Here is a 25,043-nt window from a genome sequence, read left to right on the forward strand (position 1 = left end):
GGACTTTCACATCAGAACTAAAAAACACAAGGTACCAAGTACTAAGTTATTAAAAGCTAGTTCATATTCTTACCCACTTCTCCAACAAGGTTTACACTATACTCATTTTTGGTGTCCTTTATAGCATGCGCTGTTCGGTGTGAGCCAAGGCTCCGCGTGGAAGACCGTACTTTGACATTAATCAAAGCAGTTAAATGTGTATTTTTACAGTGTTGTTGATGCATAAAAATGTCACTTTGTCAAGTTCCAATACATTACAAAAGATTAATGTGCATGATAAAATTGAGAATGGGAATGGGGAATGTGTCAAAGAGACAACAACCCGACCAAATAAAAAACAACAGCAGAGGGTCACCAACAGGTCTTCAATGTAGTGAGAAATTCCCGCACCCGGAGGCGTCCTTCAGATGGCCCCTAAACAAATATATACTAGTCCAGTGATAATGAACGCCATACTAATTTCCAAATTGTACACAAGAAACTAAAATTAAAATAATACAAGACTAACAAAGGCCAGAGGCTCCTGACTTGGGACAGGCGCAAAAATGCGGCGGGGTTAAACATGTTTGTGAGATCTCAACCCTCCCCCTATACCTCTAACCAATGTAGTAAAGTAAACGCATTACAATACGCACATTAAAATTCAGTTCAAGAGAAATCCGAGTACTCTTTATTGTTATTTGTTTGAACTGAATGATATCAAGCAGGGCATCTGTTCTCTTTCATAATAAAAAGATTACACAACTTTATGAGATCGTCTTCCGTCTTTTGGTGAGGTTCGTGTAGTTCAGTCTATAGTTTTCTAAGTTGTATTTTGTATATTATCTTCATATTTCTTGTTTTTGGAATGGCGTTGTCAGTTTATTTTCTATTTATGAGTCTGAATGTCTCTATGGTAACTATTGTTTCTCAAATACGTTTTTCTGTACTATAATGTGTCTTTCTGTGTTGTGATGTTACACTATTGTTTCAGATAAGAGTGAAGGTTTGGTACCATTAAAACGTTTAAACCCGCTGCAATTGTTTGTACCTAGTCTAAGTCAGGAATCTAATGTTCCGTAGTTGTAGTTTGTTGATGTGGTTCATGAGTGTTTCTCGTTTTTCTTTTTTATGAAGATAAGAACGTTGGTTTTCCCGTATGAATGGTTTCACATTAGAAATTTGTGGGGCCTTTTATAGCTTGTTGTTCGGTGTGAGCCAAGGCTCCATGTGAAGACCGTATTTTGACCTATAGTGGTTTACTTTTATAAATTGTGTCTTGGATGGAGAGTAGTCTCATTGGCACTAATACTCATATTTTCATTTCTATGTTCTCAAGGTTGATGAATTTCATTTAAAATGGCGGTAAGTAGGGTAATATGGAGGTAGTTCGTCTTTGGCCTATGCTGCCTGGAGGAGCTAAAGGCCTTATAAGTAAGTAAGTGTGATGAATTTCTCACTCTATCGGTCATTTTGTTAACTCAGATTTTCCCACCTAATACACAAATATTCAAATATAACAACAATGTTTTGAAGAATTAACTTGGTTATTGAAGAAAGTAAAATTACAATAATACAAAACTCTAAGGAATATTCAAACTGAAAACCCCTTATCACATGGCAACATTAAAAGCTCAAACACATTAAACGAACGGAATCAATTATCATATTCTTGACTTGGTACTATTTGAATCAGATCTTGAATACCTGTGTTGAAATAATAAAAAAATATTTTCTTTAGTTATTAAAAATATGAACATTATTATTGTTCCTGGACATGCACTGACTCGAAAAAGGCTTTACATATTTTATTGAAAAACGATTCTTGTATACAACTCAGTCATAAACAGAGTGACAGGTATTACTAGATTGATTTCACTTGACTTTGAGGAGTCTAACCTGTTCGTTCATTATATACCAGTCCATCTATAGACAGATGTTTTGGGATAAAGTGCCAAGTTATTGTCATTGATAAGGTTAGAATATTTTAACATTATATGTGTATTGGCAAAATAAACAATGGAATTGTTTACAAAGCAGAGTTTAAAAACATGTGTAAACGGGACGAAATATACTAGAGGGACAGTCAAACTCATAAATCGAAAACAAACTGACAACACCTGGCCAAAAATGAAAAAGACAATCAGACAAACAATAGAACACATGTACAACATAGAAAACTAAAGAATAAATAACACGAACCACACCAAAACCTAGGGGTGATCTTAGGTGCGCCGGAAGGGAAAGCATATCCTGCTCCTCATGTGGCACCCGTCGTGTTGCTTATGTTGTCACATTTTGACATTTGATGATATGAAACTAAAACTATATCGACATCAGTTGTAAAAATGTCGTTATTCAATAATGTTATGGTGACACTGATGGGTGATATGGAATCAGTAATAATTTTGACGGCAATCATCCTTATCCAAAACATCTTGAAATAGACTTTCCTTAATCAAATTGAAACGTAAGCTCTGCTCGATGAGTTAAAAATGCATTAGTTATTGTTATATGGATGGATGATCTAACGGATTTTTTTTATAAAATTTTTCACGTTAAAAACTTTTGAAAGTTTCTGTTCAATTGATATAACATGTATAGTTCATAAATTTTTTTTTTTATCATTTAGGAGTATTGAAGATTATTTACAGTGTAGGGAAAAAGTTACTGTAGTCTTGTATTTTCCCTGCTTTTTGTTGGCCTTTCGTGGAAGATGTCAAATGACAAGCGCTGTGATTGGATGCAAGTGTACACTATATATATGTTATGTTTTTATGAATAAGTGCAGTGTGTATATTTACAATATACATTTTGAAACTCATTGACAAATATTTTTTCGAATTATTCGTAAAAAAAAAATCAATTTTTTTTATGAATTTGAAGTAAAATGTCGGTAGGCATGGATAACATAAGCAAGCTCTGCTCAATGGTGATCATGTTACTTATCGACAATAAAACAGAATGATAAAGGTTTAATACCACACACAAATATTTTGTCTATGTTATTTTGTATATATAAAAAGTGGTAAATCTAGAATATGTTAACATTATCGCAAAGAAATAATAAAACTAAGGTTTTCCCTATATGATGTTTCTGTATGAAATCCGGTACAGGACACCCACCATTGTTGACGTAGAAAGTGGCAATACTTTATATCAGCATGTTAAGTACTATTAATATTTTTACAATGATCGCGAACTGGAGTCTCAGGCGGCAAGACTTTATATTAGAGGTGAAGTACTATTATTATGTTTACAATGCCGCGAGTTGGAGTCTCAAGCGGCAAGACTCCATATCAGAGGTGAAGTACTATTATCATGGTTACAATGACTGCGAGCTGGATTCTCAGGCGGTAAGACGACTTCATATCAGAGGTGAAGTACTATTAGCATGTTTACAATTGCTCCAAGCTGTTGTCTAGAGCAGCATGGCATCATAGTAGGTTAGGTACTATGGACATGTTTACAATGTGAGCACAATTTGATGTACTTTGCTAATTGGATTGCTTTATCGTGATGGTAAATATTACTATAGAATTATATATGCCCCTTAAATAAAAATTTCAATATGCCAATTCCCATGTCGAATCAACAATTTGTCCGCATTAAGGTGAGGTATACATGTTTTTAGGGTTCTGTTCATGAACAAATGAACAAAAGAAGCCTGTAAGTTGTGGTTGTCATTTGTTTATGTGTTGCATATTTGTTTTTCGTTCATTTATTTTTTATAAAAATAAAGCCGTTAATTTTCTCGTTTGAATTATTTACATTGTAATTTCGAGGCATTCTATAGTTGACAATGCGGTATGGACGTTGAAGGCCGTACGGTGACCTATAGATTTTCAATCTAAAACTTAGGAGAGTAATTTCATCAAAAGGGCTTAAGTCACGTGGTTCAAATCACATGAATTCTTGTTATTTGTCGAGTCTAGAGCGGTATGATACTATACCAGTAGGTAAGGTACTATGAACGTATTAACAATGACTGCGAGATTGAGTCGAGAGCGACATGGCATTATATCTGAAGGTAAGGTACTATGAGTATGTAAAAGATATACCTTTATTTATTGGGTCATGTGTGTTTATTCATTTATGTTCAATTTGTTAATCTACTGATCGACACTGGAAGGATCTGGGTCTTGAAAAAAATATAATAACGCATCACAAATTCATTAACTTTTAATTCTCACAGTTGCTGTTCAAATGTCTTTTTTCTAATTGGAGAATCTTGTAGTGATGTCAAATCTTTCATATTTTGTTTGATTAATTGATAAAACTTTGAATATGTATAAAAATTTGATGAAGATCATTTGTTGACTTTTAGCTGTATAACTTTTATCTATTTCTTTTCTTTCAGATCATCGATTGATGTCTCATTGGCGTTTTCCCATTTCTGTTTTCAGTTACCTTTATTGTAACGATTTTTTTACAAATATAATACAATTAGTAAATATGATTCACAGAATTTAATAAAGAGCTAGAAAAAAAAGGTGGAAGCCTCTTCTGAAAACTGAAAATAAAAGAACAAGTAAATTATATTTAAGGTTAGCTACAATTCAATGTACATGTAAACTTCAAAAAGGAATTATATATCACAAAGCCATTAATATTATGATTTAATATTTAATATATTTATACCATCAAATATTTTTTTAGGAAAAATACAACCTTGTATTGTGACATAATTTTTTCAGTCACGTTTTACCTCAGGTTGATAGCATTCAGTATGTGTGTAAATAGCAGCTAGTCTCATTAACATCTTCTTTGAGTTGGATTTTCAAAAAGTCACTCGTTTTAAAAGGAAGATGTAATTCATCAAAATTGACATTTTTTTTTTAAAGTTTGCTCTCCTGAATAAGCCATTGTGAATTTAATGCTAAAAAAATGCTGTTATTCATTTTCTTTGAAAGTTCTTCATCGAGAGCATTTTTGTTAAGATTTATGGAACACTAACTGCAGGTAAAAAATAATAAGTAAATTACAAGTTTGATTGAAGTTTTTTTTTAATTGGACGTTTGAGATCAATAAGTAACGATTGTTTATGTTATCATAAAGATACTTTTGTTCCTTTTTAAAAGAAGGGACATTGACAAGTTTGATTACCTTGCAAAATACCGGTATGCTCAGTATTTTGAAAAAACAAATTGTTGTTTCATTGTGACTAGTAGTAGTATTTGACATTTGGAACTTCTTTTTATAATGCTTGTGTATACCTGTTTCATTTTCTTCTACCTCCTCTTTTCATCCTCCAAAACCACCTGCTCTTTCAGCACGACGACCTCAAGCACTGAAACTACCACCACTACCACGATCACCAGGTGCAGCAGATGTCATTTGTAGTATGCCAGTCAACAGAAGAAAGATAAAGAACCAAATCTTCATTTTGAACCCTGTTAAAATAACAAAAAATGTATCACTTTGGATTAATATGAATAACTCATGAAAAAGCAAACGCCAACTTCTGTTGTAAATACAAAAAATTATCTGTAAACTTACCTCCATCTCAGTCATATTACCGAACATATATACTAAATCGTTTATTGTCTGTCTATTAAGATTCACATCGAAAATTAATTTAAAAAAAGTTATCAAACTGATGTTTTAAAAATGCCAATTTCTAATGTATACACATATAGAATATTGTCTTCTTTCCAATACATCAATTTTCCGAATATAACTGATGACTGTACTATTTCCCGAAAACTCTAGTAACTAGAACTTTAGTAATTTAAAACATGTTATCATCTCCGATTTGTAGTTGGGTTCGTGTATATCAGTCTTTCGTTTTGTAAGTTGTATCTATATACTGTTGTCTGTCTTTTTCTTTTTATTGTGGTAAATTTTGCCTCTCTTTTATGTTATTATGTATTGTTCTCAAGACACTGCTGGAAAACTTTTGAAAAACTGGCGCTACAAATGGCGCTAAATCGAGTTAGTGGAGGGAGTTCGTCATAGGTCTATGCTGCCCAGAGAAGCTAAGGGCCAAGGTAAGTAACTTAATTTCTCATTCTTTAGTGACGCTTAAAATTGCCGTTAAAACACAAACAACTAATCAATCTTTCTATATGTCATTTTGATGACACAGAAAAAATGATAATACTTCGTTTAAAAAATTATCTTGGTTAACTTATTGAAAAAGTAAGATAACAAATATACCTTCTCAAAGGCAAAATTAAAAGCTCAAGCACATCAAACGAACAGAAAACAACTGTCATTTTCCTCACTTACGCACTAATTGATTTGTATTTTGAAAAATAAGATCTTAAATACCTTTGTTATAATAATAAAAAAAATCTGTAGTTATTAAGAATATGAGAAACGTTGTTCCTGGACATTCACAGACTCGGTTAAGGCTATGCATGTCTTATTGCCTGACGATGGTTGTATACAACTCAGTCAGAGACAGAGACGGTTTAATTTTTCAAAACACTAAATTTAAACATTTCTTCCTTGTGTATAAGATTTTTTTAACAAATTAATGTTTGTTATACAGTGTGAATTATGTAGCGTACATTCTATGCTATATTCGTATTGATGTTTTGGCTCATATATTTGTCGGTTGACGATTGTCTCGTAGACAATTATCCTATGTCAGAGTTCTAGTGGTTAAATCAAAGCTTTTTGTTAGGGTGTGTGTATTTTTTATTGTACATCTTCCACGTGGAATTGACATTGGAATTTAATTATTTGCGCGTGTTGGAAATGCTAAATACACCAGTGATTGGTCCACTTTTTTTAAATGTTAAAAAATAAATCAACGACTTGTAAAAGAATGTTGTGATCTAACTGAAGATAATAAAAATCATTTCTAATCCCATTCCCTTTTCACGAACGTGACCTACCGAATTAGAATATTTACCGGGTTTGTAAAAACATGAGCAACACGACGAGTGTCATATGTGGGGGTTGGGGGAAGGATCTGCTTACCCTTTCAGAGCATCTGAAATCCCAAGTTTTTGGTGGGGTTTATTCTTAAGTTTTCTATGTTGTTTCTTTTTTTTAGCCATGGCGTTGTCAGTTTATTTTCGATCTGTGACTTTGAATGCCCCTCTGGTATCTTTCGCCCCTCTTTTACTAGTTGTAAAACAGACCATTAACCTTATCTGTGGAATCCTAAGGAAACAAACATTAATTTTCATAAGGTATGGTTTTGGGGAGGGAGGGGGCTATAGCATTTGATCCGCTTCGCCTTTGTTTTTGCCATCACATGGATTCATAAAAGAATGCTGTATTTCTGGATAAATCCAAGACTCTTAAGTGTTTTTGTGGAAATGTAAAACATGCTCCCTTTATGATCGTTCGTATACGTTACGTGAAAATGTAAGAAAGTTCTATTAAAATTTACATATAAAAAGAATTTTAAAAACAATGATACACTGGTATTTAAAAAAAATGTCAATCTCTACTCTTTACAGATAGAATAAAAGATAGAAAATTATACACTTTTAGAGGATTGACTTCTTTCCATACACCAATTTTCCGAATATAACTGATGACTGTATTTTTCCCCGAAAATTTCCATTTTCATTACGCTGCCACGGGACTTTCGATATGGAAATAATATTGCTTTTGTTATTGTAACGATTTCTATCTAGATTTAGGAAAACAAGAGAGTGTTTCATGTATTTATACAATGGTATTAATTATTAAATGTTTATTTTCGTAAACATCTATTTTTTACACATAGGGGTTTGGATGGAGAGTTGTCATTGTCACTCATACCACATCTTCTCATTTCTATTGTGAAATTATATAGTCGATTTTGTTGGTATCTTTTCCTGAATTTTTCTGGCTTAGTATTTGTAAATATTGATTTGCTTACCTTTAAATCTGATTCCAGCAAAACATTTGTTATAAAAATGATAATTGTACTTACTGTTTTATATGGATAATGTAAGTCATTCATCAATACAGTTAAATGTGTATTTTTACGGTGTTGTTGATGCATAAAAATTTTACATTTGTTATGAAACAATATATAAAACAAAAGATGAAAGTGCTTTACCATGATTGTCCTTTAAAGTGCCTTTAAATGTATTTAATTATATTAAGCAGTACATCTGTTGTTTGAGTTTTATCTGATTATTTTCAAACATTCTTAACCATTTTGACTCATCAACATTCAATAATTTTCTTAATCAAAGATTACTCGAAATTTGGGACTTAATAACATAAACAGTATGTGATAAACCCCAGTTTTTAGTGGGTTTCGTGTTGCTCAATCTTAAGTTTTTTTAAGTTGTGTTGTGTGTACTGTTGTGTGTCTGTTTGTCTTTTTCGTTTTTTCCATAGCGTTGTCAGTTTATTTTCTACTATAATATGAATTTGAATTTAACTGTGGCATATTTCGCTGGTCTTTTATAATATTCTGTACTGTTAGTTTAGTGAAAATAAAATTAAATATTTCTATACTAGAATGTAGAAAGTTTTTTACTTCAACATACGAAGGATCTTTGTTTTTCTTAGTGCTTTTGAGCTATAAACGATCTTGGTTTAAATGTTTTTTATGGATGATTTTATCAGCAGTAATACTTACAATTTCTACCTTATTTCATTCAATAAAAAAAATCTCAATACATTTTCTTTAGTTTGTCTTTATCAATCTAATGATTTAAAAAAATGTATTATTCTCAAAATTAATACTTTTACCATGGACGTTCATACCCGTATTCCAAAACCTTTGTTGGCCAGTTACCTTACATTATTACCATTATTGCTCCTTCTAGAAATTGCCATCAGATCTTACATAATCTATTGATTTTTATATCTCATCATCACTTTGTAGAGACCGAATTTGAATTAAAATAATAGGGATACCACTGTAACACTTTAGAAAAACTGGTGCCTAAACTGCCCGGAATGCTATGGCCTAAATGAGTAAGTGTGATGAAGTCTTCATTCTATCGGTCAGTTTGTTTACTCTTATTTTTTCACCTAATAAATAACTCTTCAAATATAACAATACTTTGTTTAAAAATTTGGTTAACTAATTAAAAAAGTGAAATAGCAAAAGTACCGAACTCCAAGGAAAATGCAAATTGAAAATCTCTATTAAACGGCAATTTCAAAAGTTCAAACACATCAAACGAACGGAAAAAATCTGTTTTATTCCTGACTTGGTACTAGTAAGATTATATTTTGAAAAGTCAGATCTGGAATGCCTTTGTTGTACAGATGAAAGGCATTACTTCAGTTATTTATCTGCAATTGTGAAACAAAAACTGATTTTCTTTTGGTCACGGTGTAGTATTGTTTCTACGATTTATGTTGATAAATTATCTTTGCTTGGGTGTCTATCAATTATAACTTCTGCTGAAGTCTGTCGTAGTGTCTAAAGATTCATGGTGTTGCCACAAACCTTAGATACATGAATTCAGCATGAACATACGGATTTTTGTGTTATAAAAATTTGCTGTTACAAAATGTTAGAAATTATTAAAAAAAAGGAATGTATCTCCCTCATGCAAACTCTGATTTCTTTCAAGGATTTGGCTATACTTTTTGAACCTTTTGAATTATATCTCTTTATCTTTTATATAAGCTTTGGATTTTAAATATTTTGGCAACGAGCATCACTGAAGAGACATGTATAGCCGAAATGCGCATCTGGTGCAGGAAAATTGGTACTGTTTATTTTATTCAACAGAACATATGAGAATTATTGATTATATAGTTTGCTCATGAGTACCAACTCTCTTTCAAATAAATCATGATAGGAAACCCAAGCCCGTGAATACCAAATAAAAGGGGTTATCTGTAGGCACTTCTGCAATGCTTCGATATAAAATGAGCAATCTAATTAAAATATTGATCTCTGATTACGTTATACTACATATGAGTATAACGTAATCAGAGATCAATATTTTAATTAGATTGTAAAATGAGAAGATTGCAATAGAAATATCAATATTAGCACGTTTGTTTTGAAGTTACGTTAAATTAGTTAACCTTTTTGTACATATTTCGGTGTTATCGTTTATTTCAAAATCAAAAGGATAGATGAGATCAACAGATTTATAAAAGCTTTGAATAGTTCAGTAATAGCACAAAATCCCCATTGAAGTAGGAAATAAGAATTTTAGGACAAGTTTACAGTCTCCATAGGAATGACAATTCTCTGTGGAACAAGAGTCAACTCAATCTAACAAATGTTGTAGAAAAACATACAAAAAAACTTTTGTATTTCTTTTGTATTTTCACCTATATGTCTGTTTGTTTTGTTTACACATTGCTGTCAATATATTAAAAGTTTAAGCGACTGTCGTATAAGTGTGAGGTTTAGCTTGCTATGAAACCAAGTTTAATCCACCATGTACTACATCAGAAATGGCCGTACGAAGTCGAAATATGACAGTTATTATCCATTTGTTTGATGTGTTTGAGCTTTTGATTTTGTCATTTGATTAGGGGCTTTCCGTTTTGAACTTTCCTCCCAGTTCGGTATTATGAATCCAAAACTCATCCTTCACCCTTTATTTCAAATAATTAACACTTTGTAAGATTTGTGATGCCGTTAATCATCTTTATTTTGCTTTTTAATCCTAGTTATTTTTGGGGTTTCTATTAAATGTAAACTTTGGTAATATAAAAGATTTTATAATCAATATTTTTCCAATCAAAATTTTGTTTTCTTTTACTTCATGCCTCCATTAATGGTTTTATTTTATGTATATGGTTCCGAATTTAACTTTTACAGTCGGTGTTTTGTGACCAAAATATATCATACACTAAAGCCTTTACTGGTTTGTCCGTCCATTGTATGCCCACAATTTAATCTATTCTATCTTTAAGCGCCCCTAGTATTCAGATTACTTTAGTTTTACTGCTAATCAATGCTCTTCAACTTTGCACTTATTTGATTTTCTAACTATTTTTTATATGAGCGTCACTGATGATTTTTTTGTAGACGAAACGCGCGTCTGACGTATTTAATTATAAGACCGGCACCTTTGATAACTATTAGCATATCGATATGTACTAATATTGTATTGCTTATTTGTGAATTTCTCTGTCCTGAATGATCTTGCATATTTGTGTACTGTAGTCCTTCGTGTAATGTTGACTTTTAGGTGTTATATTTAACATTGCATTAACAGCGCGAGGTTTGGCTAGCCACAAAACCAGGTTCAACCCACCATTTTTTCTTAAAATTTCCTATGCAAAGTCATGAAAATGGCAGTTGGTATTTTCTACATATAGTTAATGTGTTTCTATCGGTTTTAGCTTGTTATCCGGATGTCTTAACTCACAATCGGTTTATGACTTTCGAACAGCGGTATACTACTGTTACCTTTATTTACTACGATTTAGTCTGAGACCAAAGAAAGGACCAACCGTTTCTAATGTATTCATAGCTTTTGATATATCGTTTTTTTTTTAACTACAAAAACAAAAGAGTTGTATCATCCTCCAATTAAAGGGACCTTTCAAGCTTATGTTTACCGGTTTCAATCAAATTTTCCGAATACCTTTAATGTCGGGCTTTGTTGTAATTGCAGAGCCATAATTTCTACTGATAAAACAAAAAAAAAGAAATAAAGCAGACAAGTGAAATCATTGACGGATTCCTCTACAATCTTATCAAAAAATCTCAGTTACCCATCAATTACGTGTTACACATGTTTATTTTCCCTAATGTAGAGTTTCCATAAATGATATAAATAATTCACTAAAGCAAACTCTTTTAGAACGCTTTACATGATAACCAAATGGTGTTGTATAATCTTGTATAATCACGTAGTATAATTCAAGCATTAAAATATATATTCCACGTCCTTTCAGAAAAGAAGTCTTATTGTTCACATTCTTGATCAATTTCACTAAATGTATCTCTTAGTAACTGCACATTTTCAATAGAAAGCACTGTTTATTTTACGACATGACTTAGCTAAGTTGAAATTACAGTTCACACTGGCTCCTCCCCTAAAACATCTTTATGATTTATCGAACAAATATCTTCCTATACCTGCAAACAAATAAAAACATGGTACAGTTTAAATTAATTGGACTGTTGAAACAATTTATTCAGTAAACATTCACACAAGAAAATTCATATACAGAAATTTTTGCATTCAGGTAAATATGTATTTTCTTATTATGTATGTCTGTTATTTAGAAATTTAAAAAATCTAGCCTGAATTACTGTCAAAAAGGTTCACTAGGAAATATTTCGTGTCTTGTCTTGTATGTTCGTCGAAAGATTATTCACGAAAAATGGCTTGTAAGCATAACAAACATATGATCGGTGCCGCTGATCGACTGTCTGTCGTTAAGGTACCATCCGACCAGTAGCTGATACTTCAGTTCTGGTCTGATTTTAATGACGTAAAAAACGTAAGCCATACATATTTCCAACATTTTGCATGATTAACCAATGTTTATATATACATGCAAGCATAATTTAATTTTGGATGTAACGCGTCTTCTGATTGGCTGGCGTTATTTTGTTATGAGCCCATAGACATAATTTAGTCATGTGACCGTGACGTCATCAACGTTTTTAATGGTTTTCTACGGTTTAAAATAGAATTTAGAATTAAATTATAAGAAATGACTTTAATATTTTTTCTGTCTATTCGAAATAACATAAACAAAAATGTGGTGCACACTGTTAAATAACCCACTACGCGCGTTATTGAGTGTACACCAAATTTTTTAAGTTATTTCTTCATAGACAGAAAAAATATTACAGTCATACCTTAAATATCTGTTTTTCGCCACTTTGGTGACTTCATCATGCATAAGATGCTTCGGAGTATTACATTTATATATGTGTTTTTTTCCTCAGAGCAATGCTGTATTATACTGCAATCAGCTATTTTACTATACAGATAAAGCTATACGTATAAACGTTAGCTTTATACGTCAATGACCTCAACTCACCTATAAGCCCCGCCTACTTACAACGTCACGTCACAACCATGACAACGTGTAGTAACAATGGTCAAACTTTTATGAATTTAAACCTGTTATTTCTTCAAATTGGTAATTTATATACCATGTTTATCAAATGTTATTAATTGAATTCATTTTCCCTTTCTAATTCCTTAAATTGTCAATGCTTACCGCCTAGACTTACACTCATAGGGAAATACCCCAAAATGGTATCCCAAGGGGGAAATTCCAAACACTTTTTTTTAATAATATTTGTTTCATATTTTTATTATTTTTTTTATTTTTTTATCGATTTCAGTATAAAAACAATATACGTATAGTGTCTTGAAATATGAAATTTATTTGTATTCGGCACGAAACGGGAAAATGCTCGGTAGAACCTCGCATTTTCCCGTTTCTAAGCCTCATACAAATAAATTTCATATTTCAAGACACTATACGTATATTGTCTAATTATACAACACTATTTGCATTATTGATTGGCACTGTGTATACAGCTTCGATCTCTGTTTCTGGTAATGGACAATCAGGCAGTGCTAGTACTTCAGGAAATGGTTTTGGTTGCACTGTAGTGAATGGTAAGAAGCACTGTGTCGTGAGTAAAGGAGATGGTGGTGGCGGAAGCGGAAGTAGCAATGGTGGTGGCGGTGGTGGTGGAGGAGGAGGAGGTGGGAGTGGCGGAGGATGGGGAGGAGGCGGTAATGGAGGTGGATGGGGTTCCAATTGGTGGTAATGATGCTCTACAAGTCACTGCCTGTATTTATTTATTATAATCAATTTGACATTTTTATCTGGAGTATTTGTTTCGTTCAATAAATTCATTTCAATACATTTCAGTGTTACTTGATAATTATATTTAAAAAAGAAAAGGAAAATGCTTTGACATAACACGAGCACTTGGTCTGAAAATGCATACCAAAAAAAAAAAAAAAACTAGTTTGTCATAGAACTTGATATGTATGAATATTTATTGACAAATTGGAGGCACTATAACTATTTGATTTGAAATGATTTGAAATACTAAAACTCATATAGTCATTAAAAATTCACCGAAAGGGGCAACTAAAATCAAATAAGTTATTTCAGAAGCAGTGAGATTTAAGAATAAACTAGAGCCATATTGCTAATTCCCCGATTCACATGTGTACCTTAACTGCAGTCTCGTCCTTTTCAAATGACACTAAACGTAATAATTGGAATACCACATATGATAATTAAATGATTCCTACCTGTTGAAATTATTATTATGAAGGCATCTTATAAAATTGTTCTTTCTGCAAAACGTGATTACTCAGTGTGTTGCACTTTCGTAAAATTCACAAAACAAAGTTACAGTAAATAGTATTTTTTTCTGTTGATGAGTTAATGGTATTATATTTTATGTTAATTTCACCCCCTTTTCCACCCAAAAAAGTGTCTTTTAATAAAAAAAAAAGGGACGATAGCTAACAAAACCAAAAGGACAATGCCACGGCAAAAAAAGAAGACAAAACAACAGCACACGAAACACAACATAGAAAACTTAAGACCGAACAACACGAATTCCTCTAAAAACCGGTGGTGATTTTATGTGTTATATCCTGCTCAAACTGTGACACGCGTCTTTCCTAACAATTACTCTCTGTGGCTTAAGTCGTACATGTAATCATGTTTATTCATTTACGAAGACACATACTCGATACTAGTTATACCAATCTGCTTATTTTCTGTAACCTTGGCAGAAAGGTTAAGGTTGGAGAGCAGACTAAAAAAAAAGACGTGTTCATATGTCAGACATAAACAACGATGTAAATAATATGTCCAGCATAGACCAAATGACGTAGCAGGAAGGAATTATTGTAGGTCACCGTACGTCCTCCACATGACATGTGTCAAGAGGATAAATATGAAACCATTTAAATGAGAAAACTAGTGGCCTGATATGTGTACAAAACAATTTAAGAAAAACAATGAAATTTAGCAACAAACGACAAAGAAAATCATATTCCATAAAATGGACATTGAATAAATAAAGAGTACGAAGTTACATTAAACTGATCTAAAGAAAAAAAAACCACATACACTTTGAAAATCTAGAAGTGAACTGTTACAAAGGAGTAAGTTTAGTTTATTCTGCTTCTTTTTTGGTACCTATCATAGTGATTATTTTAAGAAGAAAACTTCGAAGACCCGATATTGTTGTCGAAAAATAGCTACGACTACTTTAACAAAACAGTGATCGAATGTATTCCATAACTGTAAACCAAATTGTAAAGTTGGCCGTAACTCTTTCAAAAATATGTTTATCCTGAACGACGGGTGCCACATGTGGAGTATGACATGCTTGTATTTTCGGAAAACTTTAATGGGGCTCATGTTGCTGTTGTACCCCTTATTTGTGACATTAATACCTATTGTGTTCGTTTTGTTCGGACATCATTGTCAATATAATTTAATTTGATGCGACTGTCGTACAAGTGAGAGGTTTCGCAAGCTTTAGAATCAGGTTTAGTCCACCATTTTTACACAAGAAAATGCATTTACCAAGTAAGGAATATGACGGTTATTAACCATTCATTTGATGTGTTTGAGCTTTAAAATTGATTTTGCCATTTGATTAGTGACTTACCGTTTTGAATTTTCTTTCGAGTTCAGTATTTTTGTGATTTTACTTTTTATATTCAGACTTAACTGTTTAGTTTGTTCATAATTCAAAGTCATTTTTTATATTTTGATAAAATATGATATCGAATAGGTCTCCAACCGCAAAAAAAAAATTTCGAAATAATAATTATCATTTTTTTTTAAAGCTACTGTTTTGTAACTTTATTGTAATGACATACATTTGCTGCCATCAACTCATAATTCGTGCTTTCCAATTCGTGATTACACTTAAATTTCAGTACATTTTCAACAACCAACCTCCTGTTATTCTCTTTGCAAATGAGGAAATCGATTGACAGTCTTATGTAGACAACATGACAATATTACAACTTGGTTTCAAGTAATACTATTGTTGTTTAACCGAAATGACTAGAATTACTCAGCTCTTGGAATTAATTCGTTTTTCATCCAGTATATCGTCTGTATAAGAAATTATGTCATATACATACATAATTAAAGTATAAATTATGTGAACGTTTTCCATATCATTGTTAGGATTTTAGCGAAATCAGATAAAAGTTAACTCCAGCATTGTAGAGGATCACAAAGATATATATGTAAAAAAGGCTAACTATGCGATATGGACTTTGGTCATTGTTGAAGGTCGTACGGTGACATAAAATTGTTAATTTATGTATCAGTTGGTCTCTTTTGAAGTGTTGTTCCATCGGCAATCATACCACACCATCTTTTTTTATATGTTGGTTAATTTAAAAGTTGAGGATGATGAATACTTATTACGCGAATGTCCCCTGTATAATCTTTTGAAACAAAAACGATGTAATTTTAATCATTCTTTTAACACCTCGTATAAACTTCCCCACTGTATATTCAAGACAATCCTGTGTTTTATTATGTGCTCCGTATATGGTGTTTCTCTTTTTGTGTTTTTGACGATGATTCTGTACTTCAGTGGTTGTCGTTTGTTGCTGTATATCATACTTGTTTTACGTGTATTGTTTGCTACATGAATCAGGCCGTTAGTTTTATAGTTTGAATTGATTAAAATCTGTCATTACTGAATTCGGTGCCTTTAAAAGCTTTCTATGCGGTATGGGTTTTGCTCATTGTTGAAAACTATACGGTGACTTTTTGTTTCTGTCATTTGGTCTTTGGTGGAAAGCAGTCTCATTGGCAATCATGTTATTAATACATTTTTAATAGCATACCATTTTTCGTCAATTTCGTGGGTAAATTTCCTCCACCAATATGAATTTTAAGCAAAGTGTTAAATTTTCTATGGATATTAGCACAACCACGAAGTTAAATATCCACGTATATTCATTTTTTCCTCAATCCACGAAAATTAGTACACAAGGAAATGAATGCATCCAATATACTTCTATAAATATACTCAACTATTTTATAGTAAACCGCGAGTTCAATACAAGACAAAAAAAAATGTGAGATGCCAGTTTTCTCTTTTGTATTCATTCACACGCATCTATCATACCAAATCAAAGTCTGGTATATCTGATGAATTTTTTCATACTGTGGGCTTTAATAACTATTGTATGGTATGGGGTTTACTCATTGTTAAATCCCATACAGTGGCCATTAATTGTTGTTGTTTCCATCCTCTTTCTTTGGCCTCGGATGTACAGGTGTCTTATGTCAGTATTGCAACTCGTCCTTATTTGCTTAAAAGCATATTGCAACGACCAACGGCAAATAGCACTGCAACAAGCAGGCATACATATAAGAATATGAGCTCCAATCAAAATCAGTGATTTATCTTATTTGACCAGATGTGAAAACTCATTTAAGATACCTACTTGTATTTTAGTAAGCACCACGCGCACTTCATCTATAATAATAATAAAATGTATCAGTGGATCTCGGATTAAAACAGTTGGGAGACCAATTCAAATAAAAATCCTAAATATCCCCAAAAATGTCCCATAATAGGGATCAGGCAATTGATACATAAGGGCAGAAAAATCTAAGTGTTTCCAATAACTCAGCATTTTATGAAGACCTAGTAAAAGTAAATCTGTCGCACATGTTATGATTTCAACAGAGATAACTTCAGCTTCCCAATTGTGTACCTTCCATTTCTATGTACCAACATTCCAGCAGCCCCTGCATTCGGAGGATATATCTCCCAATCCATACAATATACCCGTGCTGGTATTTTCTATCATGATTTCCTTGATAGAGGGTTGCTGCTCACAAGGAAGCTATTAAACCAAGAGTGCCAAATGATAAAGTTGAAATCATCCGATACGGGCGCCATCACGAGTTGGTTGACCGTTGTGGAATAACCGTTTCACAGTTGATATCGGATATGTTCCTTGTGTCGTAACTACAACCACTTCCCTTTTCACCATGCATGTGACCTACCGAATTAGACTATTTACCGGGTTTGTAATAACATGAGCAACACGACGGTATCACATGTGAAGCAGAATCTGCTTACCCTTCCGAAGCACCTGGGTTCGTGTTCCTTAGACTTTAGTTTTTTATGTTGTGTATTGTGTACTATTATTTATTTGTCTTTTTTATTTTTAGCCATGACCTCAGCTATGCAGTTATCTGGACCTTTGGTTGTCTACTTTTTCATTGATAAAGCCTTCCGTTGCTAATTTTTATACTGACGTGGAAACGTGCGCCTGGCTCAATTAACTACCAGCCTTTGTATTTATTTGACTTTTATTTTTACTGGTGACTTAAGTTGACTTTGAGGTGTGATATTTCAATTACTGGTGGTCTTCTTTTTTAGCGTGTTGTTTCTTCTATATTTATTGATTCCGAATATAATCATTATTTTACTTTCAGTTCTCAAATAATGCAAATGATTAATAGAAGATTGAGATAATAATTGCAATTTGGAATTTTCACCTCATATCTCATTATTTGATCATTGTTAAAACCGTGCAGAGAACTATTGTAGTTGCATTCTGTGTCATTTTGTCTTTTGTTGAGAGCTGTCTCATTGGCAATGATACCACATTTTCTTTGTATTTTAATGTCTTCAAAATAATTCTTCAATACAGAAACTGAGTGAAAAAAGATTTTAATATAAAATCGTCAGCGATGAAATGCGTAAACATAATCAGCAACATTGAATGTTTTCATGAGCTTCTGTTGCTGAAATTAAAAAAAACATATTTATTGATAAGTGTTTTGCTACATGCCGCATTATAGACAATGGCTATACGTCAACCTTGTGTCAATATAGCTTAAAACAAACGTATCAACAGTAGTTGAACTCAAACATTTTCAAAGGTGTTTTAGGAAGGGATTCGTAAACCGCTAAATCAATTTTACCCCACACCCGAATTATCATAGTTACACACACACAGACATGTAAAATTGAGAATGGAAATGGGGAATGTGTCAAAGAGACAACAACCCGACCATAGAGCAAATAACAGCAGAAGGTCATCAACAGGTCTTCAATGTAGCGAGAAATTCCCGCACCCGGAGGCGTCCTTCAGCTTACCCCTATATATATATACATATATATATATATATATATATATATATATATATATATATATATATATATATATATATATATATATATATATATATATATATATATATATATATATATATATATATATATTATATATATATATATATATATATTAAAAATTAAATACACAAAAAGAGTTTTAAAAGCAGCATTGTCTAGCGCTTTCATCCATCTTGGGACTTTTCAAGACTATGAACGTCGTTATGAACGTCGTTGCGTCATACTACTAATATTTTACGAACAATGACGTTACGTCATAATACTAATGTGTTCCCCATAACGACGTTCATAATGCCCGCGTCACACTGTCCCGATTTTTATATACGATGGACACCCGAATGCGAAAATTGTAAGTTCGTACGAAGTTGGTCCCGATCGCGTTAAAATACCAAAAAGTGACCGAAGCAAGTACGATGGTGCCGAAATTATATACGATAGCAAAAGATGGACATACGAAGGTTGACCGAAGACGGGTATTTTTAATTTAAAAGCTTCATATCTCAGCCGAAGCCTACACGATGGATTACGAAGGCTACACGATGGATTACGAAGGCTACACGATGGATTACGATGATGGCGCGATGGCCATACGATGTCTAAAAGACGTCGTGTACAGCTTACCATGTATTTAAATTATATACCGAAGGCATCACGCGTTTTAAATTGTAAGTACATGTATGTTCATAATACAAGTGTACAAAAGATCTAAAAATGCGTTCTACCTGTTTTGAACTTTTTTATGATACGAACAGAATTTCGAAAACATATCGTTTCTGTACAAGTCTGCCATGCATGGCGGGAAATCGATCTTTTTGTCTTATTCTTATAAAACTTAGTTTATTATACCCTCGCCTAATACACGTAAGTTGCGTGTAGATAAAAATGTTATGGACACTCTAGAACCAAAATGCTCAAAACTTGGTATGGTGTTACTCGTTAAGAATATCTTAAGCGCTATTGACTTTAAAGTTCAAAGGTCAAGGTCACAGTGGCAGTTGTAATACAAGACAATGTCACCCTTGTGGACACTCTAAAACCAATATGCTTCAAAAGATTTTAACCACATTTGGTTTATTGTTCCTCCTTGTAATGATCTGACATTTTTTACGTTCAAGGCCAAAGGTCAAGGTCATGCAGATGGCCTTGTTTTTTCTCCTTGAAATAGCATAATACATAGGAAATTGGTTGCTCATTATTTTACGATATTGAAGGTATTTCCAGTTACTGAATGTTTTGATTGATTTCTAAAAAAAAAAAATAGTTTATGTATCAAATATGCATATTCAATTTACCATTTTCTGCATGTGTCATATACAAATATAGTGTCCATATTTGTCCCCAATATGTTTCATACGAGGGGATGCCACGCTAGGCATTGCCTTGTTTGAACTGTAAAATGTGTGCACTAGTCTGATTAATCACCCATAATTATGCCCATGTTTACTGATCTATCATAAAGGTAAGGTAATGGGTTCGTTTATCCCTTTTTTTCAAAAAGAGATCTTTCCAGGAGAATATCATAATAATATAGACAAAAGGACGGATGTGGGGATGACAACAAATGCGGCAAAATATGACATATAGAAAACAAAATGGTTATGGAGTAAACATTCGTGTGACAACAACTCAGACGATACATAAAAAATCAGAATAATGAAGAAAAAGTTGGTTTCCCTATATACGTGTACCTGCAGTGTTGGTGTACGAGGCGCGATTGTGATTTTCATTATGTTACTTGATATGACAAATTGACAAAAAATAGTATTTTACTTGTAAAAGTAAATCCTGAGCCTGTAATAGCTGCTCTTCTTGTTCTCATAGAATCATATGATAATATGAGCTCCATGTTTTGTGAACGTCTTTCTTAACTGTTGTATTAGACCGATTAGTGCATATCGCGCATGGCACTTTAAATGTATTTTAGCGTGAAAATTAACTTACATTTAGCTGGATTTATTGCCTTCGTAGTTCCATCTTGTCGCTCCGTACTTTTATTAAATGACAACACGACGGGATTACGAGGTCTTCACGAAGTCGTGTTGCCATCGTAAGACCTTCGGGTAGCTTTGTGATTCATTCGTGTAGACATCATAATGTAAAAACTGCCCGATGGAAACGATGGAAACACGAATGCAATACGATGTTCAAAGATGCAATCCCGGTGACAATACGATGGTGAGGATGGTGATACGAACTCAATACGAACCCTCAACATCGGACGCACCTTCGGGGATTTTTTAACATGTTAAAAAATTTAGAACCCTTCCCGAAGTTGTCCCCGAAGGCTAGAAACAGTGGCCGATGGTTCTACGGTGGTTTAAGATGGCAATACGAATAGCCCGATCTGGATACGATCAGACCCGATTTTGAAAATTTCCATAATCGTGTTGCCATCGGCGTAAAAATCGGGACAGTGTGACGCGGGCATAACGACGTTCATAGTCTTGAAAAGTCCCAAGATGGATGAAAGCGCTAGACAAGGCTGCTTTTAAAACTCTTTTTGTGTATTTAATTTTTAATATATAATTCTGTACACCGCTTGAAAAGAAACTTTTTTTGTATATATATATATATATATATATATATATATATATGTACTAGTTTAGTGATAATGAACGCCATACTAATTTCCAAATTGTACACAAAAAACTAAAATTAAAAATAATACAAGACTAACAAAGGCCAGAGGCCCCTGACTTGGGACAAGCGCAAAAATGCGGCGGGGTTAAACATGTTTATGAGAACTCAACACCCCCCCCCCCCAATACCTCTAGCCAATGCAGAAAAGTAAACGCATAACAATACGAACATTAAAATTCAGTTCAAGAGAAGCCTGAGTCTGATGTCAGAAGATGTAACCGAAGAAAATAAACAAAATGACAATAATACATAAATAACATCAGACTACTAGCAGTTAACTGACATGCCAGCTCCAGACTTCAATTAAACTGATTGAAAGATTATGTCTTCATCATATGAATATCAGGCACAATCCTTCCCGTGAGAGGTATAGTATCATACCATCATAACATATATGAGAAGAACATAACCCGTGTCATGCCAACAACTGGTTTTTGAATAAATGTGTTTAGTTCCGATGCAAAGACCCTATAAGTGAATCAATATTAACGCCAAAATATGCAATCTTTAATGACCTGACAACAGTATCGTAACTATATCCCTTCTTAATAAGTTTATTTAAAGGTTTTGTTAGCTTCTGAGGTAAATACTGACATTTTTGTGCTTTTTTCCATTAAATATTGGATGTGAAATACCTGAACGTATAAGAAGTCTGCATGTTGAGCTATATTTACGAATGATGGCCTTATACCGATAATAAAATTTAGTAAATGTTTTGACTAGTTTGTGATATGGAAAACCCTGGTGTAATAATTTTTCAGTAATACATAAATTTCTCTCGTTAAAATCTAAAACATTGTTACATACACGAGCGAATCGTACAAGTTGAGATATATAAACACCGTAAGATGGTGACAAGGGAACGTCACCATCTAAAAATGGATAATTAAGGGCATACGATACAGTTTTGATCCTGTATTTACAATTTGAAGAAAATTTCCATATAGGCTAGTTTGTGCCTGCTTCAATCAAATATGTAATAAAAAATATACCTTCATGTGCTACTTTTCGAGTTAAATGAGGTCGAAATTTTGTATATTTGCTCAAAATTCGGATTTGTGGCCGTATTTTCCCTTTCGAAAGAAAGCCATAACTTTTTTGTTTTAAAAGATAAACACTAATTGTTTTTGTTAGATAATTTGTATTTTTTGTATTTTATAAGTATCCTAAAAAGTTATGCATTTTTCATTCAGAAATAACTCATATTTATCAAATGGTCATGAATTAAGAAAAAATCGCATTTTTTTGCTGTATATTTATCAAAATTAAAAAAAAATCCTCTATTTACAGTTTTATAAAATTTGGTCCACATAATCTCCCTGCAAAATGAAACAAAATGTCGTTTTACAAAATAGGGGTCCATGCACTCGTTTTCAAATTAAATCAGTTTGAATGATAAAAAATAGTCGAAAAATGCATCTTTTCCCGATATGTCATAGTTTGACGTCGCGAAAATAACATTTTACGTTAGCAACGTCATTACCTTCTCTGTAACTGTATCTTATGCCCTTAACGATAGGAAATGTGTTGTTTTCAACGGAAACCATTACAAATTTAACATATAAACATCCGTACTGATATCTGAAAGCACGACCATTTGATATTTGTGTGGGATAGGGGGAGGGAGGATTCATTTTCATCTGTTGCTATGTATGCAATTGTTTTCCCGTGAAATTTATTTCAACTTTTGTGTTGCAGAATATACATTTTCTTCTTGTCTTATCCAAGGCAATTTCTTTTCAGCGCTTACCAGAACGGGTTTTACATTTATTAAATTCTTCACCCCCCTTTTCAGCTGTTGGAGAATATAGTGATGATGATTTTTTTAATTGGACATTACATACAAATTAATTCATTGATGTATTTAAGGGACTCATAACGCTTGACACTAACATCCTGTATAAGGTCTTTCTTGATATTTTCGGTTGTTATTGTTGATTACTGCTGTATCAAAGATCTGTTCATTTTTACATGAAGTCATAAAGTTAGTTTCAATTCACAATGAGATGTGCATATTTTACCCTTCGGAAGCACAACAGATCCCTCCCGGTTTTTATGGGGTTCGTGTTGCTCAGTAAAATGACGAACTTACTTTATTTCTTTCCGACGACGCCACCACCACCGGCACCGGCGCCTGTGCCTGCACCGCCGCCTCCGCTGCCACTACCCCCGACTCCACCACCCCCACCACCACCTCCGCTTCGAGTTGGTGGTATTATTCCTCCTATCCCTGCTGATGCCATTCCAAGTACGATAGCAGACAGCAGTAACAGAATAATAAATTTCTTCATTTTGAAAACTGTAACGATAATAGAATACTGTTTTATATATATGTTCCGGACCATATGAGTATTTGGACCATACGCGTATGGTCATGACCATATGGGTATATACTCATATGGTCCGACCATACGCGTATGGTCCGACCGTACGCGTATGGTCGGGGTAATTAACACTATGTTACAGTTTACTTTTAATACCTTTAAACTAGTCATATAATATGACTGTTCACTAAAAAGACGCTATCATATAGGTAGTTTTATTAATTTATATTATAATAAAAAGATTAGATAATTTTATAAATAAAAATTAAAAGTTTCACATAGTTAATTTTACTTACTTGTCAAAACAATAATAAACACATTTTATACCGATGGTCATTACCGATTTGTTATGACGATTGAATGGCGACTTAAAAAAATAAAGTCCAAAATTTGTTAATGAACTGTTACACAAGAAGTCTCTGGAAAGAAACATAGTTTATACAGTTGTCTTGTGAATATGTTGTTTTGCAATCATGTTACGATATTTTAGATCTAGAGCTTCTTAAAAACACCGTAGAAATATGAAAAGGATCGTGCACAACCAAGACTTGCAAACGCAAAAATATATGATACCATGTGAAAGTTAATATCACCCCAAGCCTACATGTAGAATGTAACTAGCGATGAAAACGATAGCATCAATATTTGAATTTTACAAAATATTTGAATTATAAAAATAATACATTGTCATGTAACCATCATTGTTTTTTTTAGATAAAGTTTTTGTATATTGAAACTTTTATAATTTAATTTAAAAAAAAAAATACCTATATGGTCCCAATACTCATATGGTCCGGCCCGTTAATAACCAAACGAGTATTATACTCATATGGTCCGGAACATATATATATATAATCGACCAAAACTTACCTGTATTATTAGTGATCTATGTTTACACCTTATACATTATATCTCATTATTGTTAAAACTTTTGTCACCGAAGAAGGCCATTTGTTGAGCCGAAATATTTGCAATTATTGTATAATTTATATCATCTGTTCAGTTTTTCCATCTTTGTGCAATGATATTCAACACTTTTTAGTGTTTTGTTTTCCATCTATTTATCGGTATTGTTACAC

The 25,043-nt window shown here is 32.8% G+C and overlaps 1 protein-coding gene and 1 long non-coding RNA gene across 2 annotated transcripts in view; both read right to left on the bottom strand.

The window, feature by feature from the left end:
- The window catches only part of LOC139517298 (uncharacterized), a 115,879-nt gene that overhangs the window by 12,879 nt on the left and 77,957 nt on the right, over positions 1 to 25,043 (bottom strand). The window lies entirely within an intron of this gene.
- LOC139517302 (uncharacterized) lies at positions 18,519 to 23,870 on the bottom strand. Its single transcript, XR_011663129.1, has 2 exons — positions 23,733 to 23,870; positions 18,519 to 18,609 (listed from the first exon to the last, which is right to left on the bottom strand). It is a non-coding gene; the product is annotated as an uncharacterized lncRNA (long non-coding RNA).

The sequence above is a fragment of the Mytilus edulis genome, chromosome 3 (genome assembly GCF_963676685.1).
Source record: "Mytilus edulis chromosome 3, xbMytEdul2.2, whole genome shotgun sequence".
Taxonomy (NCBI): Eukaryota; Metazoa; Mollusca; class Bivalvia; order Mytilida; family Mytilidae; genus Mytilus; species Mytilus edulis.